This window comes from Papaver somniferum, chromosome 11, assembly GCF_003573695.1.
Source record: "Papaver somniferum cultivar HN1 chromosome 11, ASM357369v1, whole genome shotgun sequence".
Lineage (NCBI taxonomy): Eukaryota > Viridiplantae > Streptophyta > Magnoliopsida > Ranunculales > Papaveraceae > Papaver > Papaver somniferum.
Window position 1 is genome coordinate 29,353,835 of NC_039368.1, and position 7,657 is coordinate 29,361,491.

Here is a 7,657-nt window from a genome sequence, read left to right on the forward strand (position 1 = left end):
CGACCTCAGTTCTTAGCCTGAGAAACTATCTCTTGGTGATTAGTAGTCATGACTTCAGATCTTTCTTTACACATGTGTAGATACACTTTACACTCTTATCACATGTCCTTATTTGTTATCAGTGCTAGGATTGTGCCTTGATAGCTAGATTGACATCTCCATTTTGCTGTGAGCTTCTACTGTCTTGCACATGTCACATTTGATGGAATCTGAGCTTATATTTTGACCTAGAACTTTGTAGGTACGTTCTAAGCAAACCTTCACGAGACTTCAACTCGTCCACTAGGGACACTTAGTGGTTTAAAAGGCTTAGTGCATACGCTAAATGCATTCGAGAGACCAGCGACAGTGGTATAGTAGGATTTCCTTAGTTTTGTTTTACTTGAGGACAAGTAAAATTCAGGTTTGGGGGTATTTGATGAGTGCTAAATAGTGCATATTATATATATTTTTGTTGGCATTTAACTCATCTTTTGTGCATTAATTCTACATTTTATCCCATATTCTGTATTTTCATTGTTTTCAAGAATAAATATTTTTCTTACTTAATTTTTCATTTTTAGGTAACAAATAAAATCTGGATGAAGTGAGGAGCAAAAAGAGCAGAAAAGTAGTGAAAAGCCGGGAGGAATTACGCAAGGAAGCCGCGAAGAATGTTGTGCACAAGACCAAGAGGGTAGAAATGGGCTCAAGAAGGAGGAATTGTTCTTAAAGAAGTTATGGGCCTGGCATACCCAAGGCCCAAAACCCTTTCTCAAACCCATTTCCACTACCCAAGCCCGTATCGGATTTCAGCCGTCAGATTGAAGCATCTCAGCATCCTACGGTCGCTCCATCATCGCACATCAAACTCCGAAGCTCCCGCTTTACATCGCAACGCCGATCTCCATCTTGGGCCGTCCTTTTCGTTGCATTCCTCCATCCGACGGTCGCTACCCACAGCCTCCCATCTCATCGTTGGATCCACCTACCATCGTCACATCCTACGGATCAGCTCGCCAAACATCGAATCAGATGTTCCCGCTTCACACCCTAGCACCGATGCCTATACTACCACCCAAACACCTCCTTCTTCCCAAAACTTCATCTCCTTCACCCGACAGTTGCAGAGCTCTGCAACTCCACCACCTCCCCTCTCTGCCGCTGTCACTTCCGTCACCACCACCAGTTCCATCACTGCCACTACTATCTCTTCACCACAAACACCCCCATATCCCTAGCCTAGTTATTTTCTTCTCCTCACAACCTCTGAAACCCTAGGTTTTGGGGTGAGTAAAATAACTCGAAATTAGGGGACAATAGGAGCAGAGGAAGAGCATCAAGGACTAGAGGAGGCATGGGTCGAGCAGATTTTGGGAGTTTGTAAGTTAAATTTTGTGTAATTTAAAAAAACCCTAATTTTCTGATTTGGGGATTTACAATTAGGGTTAGTGTTCTGGTATAAATTGTACACTGTGTAACATTGTGAGGAGAGGGGGGAGAGACCCAAGTTTAATTTGAGTGAAAAATTATCAACCAATTGGCAATTGGCTTGTGTTCTGTCACTGTTGAATTTTCCATGTACACCAACACTGTTAGTATCATGTTAGGCTCTCTAACTATGAACTAAACATCTTAACTGGGGCTAAGATGAAACCCTTAGCCTGAATGCTAATTTGTGTGCTGATGTGCTGCTGTTTATGCCAAGATAATTGTGTAAGATGAATTTTTGTTGATGAATACATGTTGCTTTCACCTAGAATGTCAAGCATCCTAGGTAGTTAGAATTCCTCTATGTTTGTTCACTGACTCTACATTGCTTGTTATTGTGTTTGATTAGTTGTGCTTTAAACAGACAACTAATGCTTGCCTTGATTTAGTGATTGGAGGTAATTTATCTATTCAAAGAAACTAAAGTAGTTCATTGGTTCACATGCTAGTATGGGCTGAGAGGTGAATTCTCAACCCTAGTTTCCATTCATCTGATTCACCATATCCTTATTACTGTTCAGAAATTTTCCCCTCCTCATTTGCTTGTTCATCTTCAGTTCTCTGTGTAACTTTGCTTCAATCTCAATGATTGAATTAGTGTAATGTCCTGCCTCCAAGTCTGCTATTCAGTTAATGTGAATGATTGGTATCAATGATCAATGATTAGTGCTCCAGAAATAAATGTTAATGTTAATGATTCAGTTAATGTAAATGATTAGTAGTTAGTGATTAATGCTTCAGGAATAAAGACTGTGTTGAATTTGATGCTAACCTGAAGTCAATGCATTGAATGTTAATAACTGTTAGTGGAAATTTAATGCTTGTTCTGTTACTTCTGTTTAATAAATGCTAATTCTGTGTAATGATTGGGAAGTTAATAACTGCTAATGATTAGTTCTGTTGAATGCTAATGATTAGTTCTGTTTAATGTCACAATAAGAAAGATCACACTTGCTCCCCCTTGTCCCTGTGGAACTGACCTGTGCTGGCCCTGTGTTGCTTGCCGACACTGTGCACTTGCAGTAGAATTTTTAGGACTACATTTCTAGCCCCAACATATGCATACCATGCTTTAAAATAAAGTCCAAGAATTTTTGTTTGCGAACCCAGTTTGCAAACTCCTCCAGTTCACGAAATTTCCAGTTACACCAGTTTGTGAACTGGCCTATAGACGTCGATATTCGGCAAAATTATTTTGGCCGTAACTTCTTCGTACGAACTTGGAATGACCTCATTATTTTTGCATTCTCCTTATCATTAAATTATCTTCAATACGGTGATGAAAAATCCTTAAGTTGAATGAGTTAAGTTTTTTCTTTGTCTCATCTCTTGATTTTGAGCACTTTTGCTTCGTTTCGTCACACTTCCCTCACTCCACTTGTGAGTCCAAGTTGTAATGACTTGAGGATATGTGTAAAACTCTCAAGACATAATCTTAAGTGAAGTACTTATGATAGACATACCAATGCGGCTAATAATCCATGTACGTACCTTGTGTGTCGTTCATGTGTACCTAACTTGATTCGTGCTTAAGATTCTTAAATGATCAGGTTTGAAGAAACAATGTCGTTATCTAGGAAACTTCTTGTGAGAATTTATTCTTGTATTATAGAAGGATATATAGGGTTCGGTATAGCATATATTGTGATTACACAATCTATTTCAAACAGTTCTCATCTTGCATGTTTTTAGATTTATTTATTTAAATTGTAAGTTGTTTGGAAGATGAACTTGCATCATTTAATCTTATTGGTTTTATATATTGCAAATATCTTATGAGATATATATGCGTTTACGTTCGTGAACTCATATGTGCTCAAAAGCTAAGTCTATTTTGTCTTTATGCAAATGTTGATAAAAGATAGAATGAACTTTGTGATAAAATTCCGTAGTATTGATCTTTCCTTGATCCACTATTATGTGAAAATACTGTATTTACTCCGTAAGTTTTCTTATGTTGAGTGTTTCCGGTTAAACTAATCATAGAATTTTTCTTTTGATTAGTTTACTCGATGATATTTTGGACAATAACAAATCGCGTCTAAAGAAATCCTTCTTTTCTCGTAAAAGTAAGGTCGCTCATGTTTTTCTCTTGGGAATGACATCAAATGAGGGAGAGTTCTTAAATGAACTTGTGCTTAATTGCCACATCTTTGTGGGGAGATAGGTTATGGAATTTGAAGGGGTTAACTTGTATTAATAAACTCCTTGATGAATACACTAAGTTTCGATTATGTGAAATCATCGAAAAAAGTTGATATGTTTCTTTTTAGTCATGAATTATCTTTTGAGAATTCATTATGATCCCATAGTTTTCGTACCTTTTCCACTTTATATTGACAAAAATGGGGAGAATTATTTAGTAGTTCACACTACATACATATGGTTTACAAATCATTATGTAGGGGGGTGGGGGATTCCATTCTAAGATGGAAGTATTGACTAGGGGAGGGGGGGGGGGTGGGGGGGGGGGGGGGTTTATACATATCACCGTATTATTATTTCAAAGTTGTGATGCAATTTTACTTTGATTCTATATAATAATACTATGACACTGAATAATAATGATTGAGAACTTTCATTTTTGTATTGTTATTATTATGGATCTTCAACAACAATGATGCTGAGTTGAACACATTCAGAATCGATGGAAAACTTGAAGTAACGAAGAATTCAAGGAAGTTGAAGAGCCAAGGAAATCATACATGATGGATTACAATCTACAAAGTTTATTTATTTTGTAATCCATATGTATTGATAGTTTTGTCACTGAAATTGACAAAGGGGGAGATTGTTAAAGCATTTCTCGGTCGAACTCGCAAGTGTTGCTACCTAAAGCTTATTTGTCAAGTTTAGTTGATCAAAACTATATACTTGATTTCTAGTCTACTTATAGCTATGTCTCGGATTATGATAAAAGTGTGTGGTTGAGCTTTGGACGTCACGACGTTCACCAATTAAAGAAGAAGATCTACTGAAGAGTTTGGAGGAACTTTGTTAGAGCATTGCTCGGTCGAACTCGCATGCGTTGCTATCTCAAGCATGTTTTTCAATGTTAGTGATCAAAACTATAAGTCTTGATTTCTAGTATATTATAGCTAAGTCTCGGACTAGGATAGAAAGTGTGGTTGAGCTCAAGGACTTTATGGTGATTCATCATATAAGTAGAAGAACTACTCAAGGAACCGGTGGAACTTCTCGACAAAAAGGTATGTGAATAATTGAACTTATCTATCACTCAAAAGTCTATCTACTCTATATCATACTCTTTGAGACAAGAAGTCGTATGCTATATATATAGACTTTGATTATACATATTTGGTATTTCGAGCCGAGTATACCTCGCCTATCTATATCTCTAAATATGAGTTGGTAAGATTTTCGCTTTAACCAAGTTTATCTTTACCATGTGACGAAAGTCATGATATGTTTCAATCATCTTGAAAATTGCTTTGACGAGAAATGGTGCAACAACTGTATAACGTCCTCTAAGAATGTTTCAATGATTTAAATGAGAGTTTAGATTACATAACCAATGGTGGACATAAGCATTGTTGTGGAAACAAATTTATGTATAAGTCTTATTCCTTGAACCAAAGTTTGCAAACTTTGTTGATCAAGAGAACCAGAAGAATGGCGTGAGCCAAGTCTGCGAACTCAGTCCGCGAACTGCCGAAGTTCTCAAACCCGAGAATTTCTGCTGGAGTTGACAAACTAATTGCGTGAAACTAAGTCCGCGAACCGGCTTAGTTCTCATACCCGATAATTTATGTTGGAGTTTGTAAACTCTGCCCGGTAACTTAAGTCCGCGAACTCTAGAAGGTTATATATCTGAAGATGATTTATGAACTTAAACTTAAAAAGGCTAAGGAATGCAGTTTGCAAACCGTGGATATAAAAGTTCATGAACCGACTCAAGTGAATCAAATCATCTTTGCTTCAATTGTGTCTTGTGTAGTACATGAGATTTCCTTGCAATTGAACAACTCTCTAAGTAGTTCATTTGAAATCATTTGTACTAGTTATGGTGAAGAATAACATGGTTGATATGGAATGCACATATGGTTAACCATTTGGTTAACTATTGTTGAACCAACAAGTGCATATGTTTGGGTACGGTTAACAAACCTAGAAGCGTGCATTGTCAAGTGTGTGTAACAAGCCAAGTTTTCGATCTAACGGTTGAGAAATATTAGCTTGAATCTAAATCAGTTTTTCATCTAACGGTGGATATTGATTGCTCTGTTACCAAGGTAACTTAATTGCAAACCATGATTTGAGAGACTATAAGGGGAACTCTAGTATCTGTGCAAAACTAATACCCACACCTTACATGTGATACGAGTTTGCGTGCTAGAGTCGGTTGTCCTTTGACCTTTGGTTTTCTTCTTCTAAAACCAGGTTAACGACTTAAAGACTTCATTGGGATTGTGAAGCCAGACCGATAATACTTTTATCGTAGTTGTGTGATATGATCTTGCATCTTCTATCGTACGAGTACAATCAGATTGATTGGCTTGAGATTGATATCTCCGATAGGCAAGATATAAAAAGTAATCACAAACATCTTCGTCTCATTTTTTGTGATTCCGCAACATCTTGTTTCGCTACCATACGATTAAGATCGTTGTGAGGTGATTGATAACTCTAGGCTGTTCTTCGGGAATATAAGACCGGATTATCAATTGGTTCATGTTCACCTTGATTATTATCAAAAGACGGAACAAAACCTTTTAGGGTTTATCCGTGGGAGACAGATTGATCCTTTGATAGACTTGTCTGTGTGAGACAGATTTTTTTATTTTCAAGTCTTCGACTTTGGGTCGTAGCAACTCTTAGTTGTGGGTGAGATCAACAAAGGGAATCAAGTGCGCAGTATCCTGCTGGGATCAGAAGCGTAGGGAGTACAACTGTACCTTGGATCATTGGGAGACTGATTGGGGTTCAACTACAGTCCAGTCCGAGGTTAGCTTGGAGTAGGCTAGTGTCTGTAGCGGCTTAATACAGTGTGTGTTCACCCTGGACTAGGTCCCGGGGTTTTTCTGCATTTGCGGTTTCCTCGTTAACAAAATTTCTGGTGTCTGTGTTATTTCTATTTCCGCACTATATTATTTTATCTTTATAATTGAAATAATACAGGTTGTGCATTTAGATCATCAATTAGAATAATCCAACCTTTGGTTGTTGATTGTCATTGATTAATCCTTGGATATTGGTCTTTGGTACCATCCAAGTTATTCCTTGTGTTTGATTAAAGACTCGATGATTTCTATTAACTTGAGTAAATCAAAACAAGAGAGAGATATTAACTCCTTGAGATACTTTTACCTAGATTGAGTCTGACTGTCTAGTGGATTCTCTAGAAAGTATTTCAGAGTTAATCCATACAGATTGCTAAGCAAAATATTGGGTGGTGTTATTAGACCCCCGCTTTTTCAAACTTCATCAACAAAAGGTATGCGGAGACTAAAACTTATCTATCACTCAGAAGTCGATTTTATTTTATCTTCTAATGAAACTAAGTCGTATAGATATATAGACTTTGAATTATACACACTTGAAATTTTGAGCCGAGTTTATCTAGTTTATATATTTCTCGAAATACGTGTTGGAAGCTTTTTAGCTTTAACTTAAACTTCATCATCTACTTGACGAGTTTAGTTGGAGACAACTTATTTGTTGGAAACTAAATTTTAAGTCAAGATACTCATGTGAAAATTACCTTGAACATCTTACATGATTTGTGTGAGACAATCATTTGATGTTAACTTGGGAAGTTCGTATTGATCGATTAATCACTTGAAGCTAGTGGTATGTGTAAGATTACCATTATTGTCTTCCAAGGATGTTTTAATGATTGAATGAGAGTTTTAGAATGACTATTAATGTCGGGATATAACACAGTATGCGTACCTTGTATGCGAATTTTGAAGTTCTAGTTGAGCTACGGAAGTCTTGTTTGTGAAAAGTGTTTGCGAACGGGTTTACCTTTGGAAGGTCCGGAACCATGTGGTTTGCGAACGTCTAGACTAGGCTAGGTCCGGAACTGTGGTTCGCGTACTCAGTTTGCGAACACAGTGCTCAGGTTATAAAATCGGTAAGTATGACAATTCATTCTCATGAACTCAGGTGAGTTTGTGAACTAAAGTCCCTGGAACTTTAATGAAATAAGGTATGCAAACTTTTT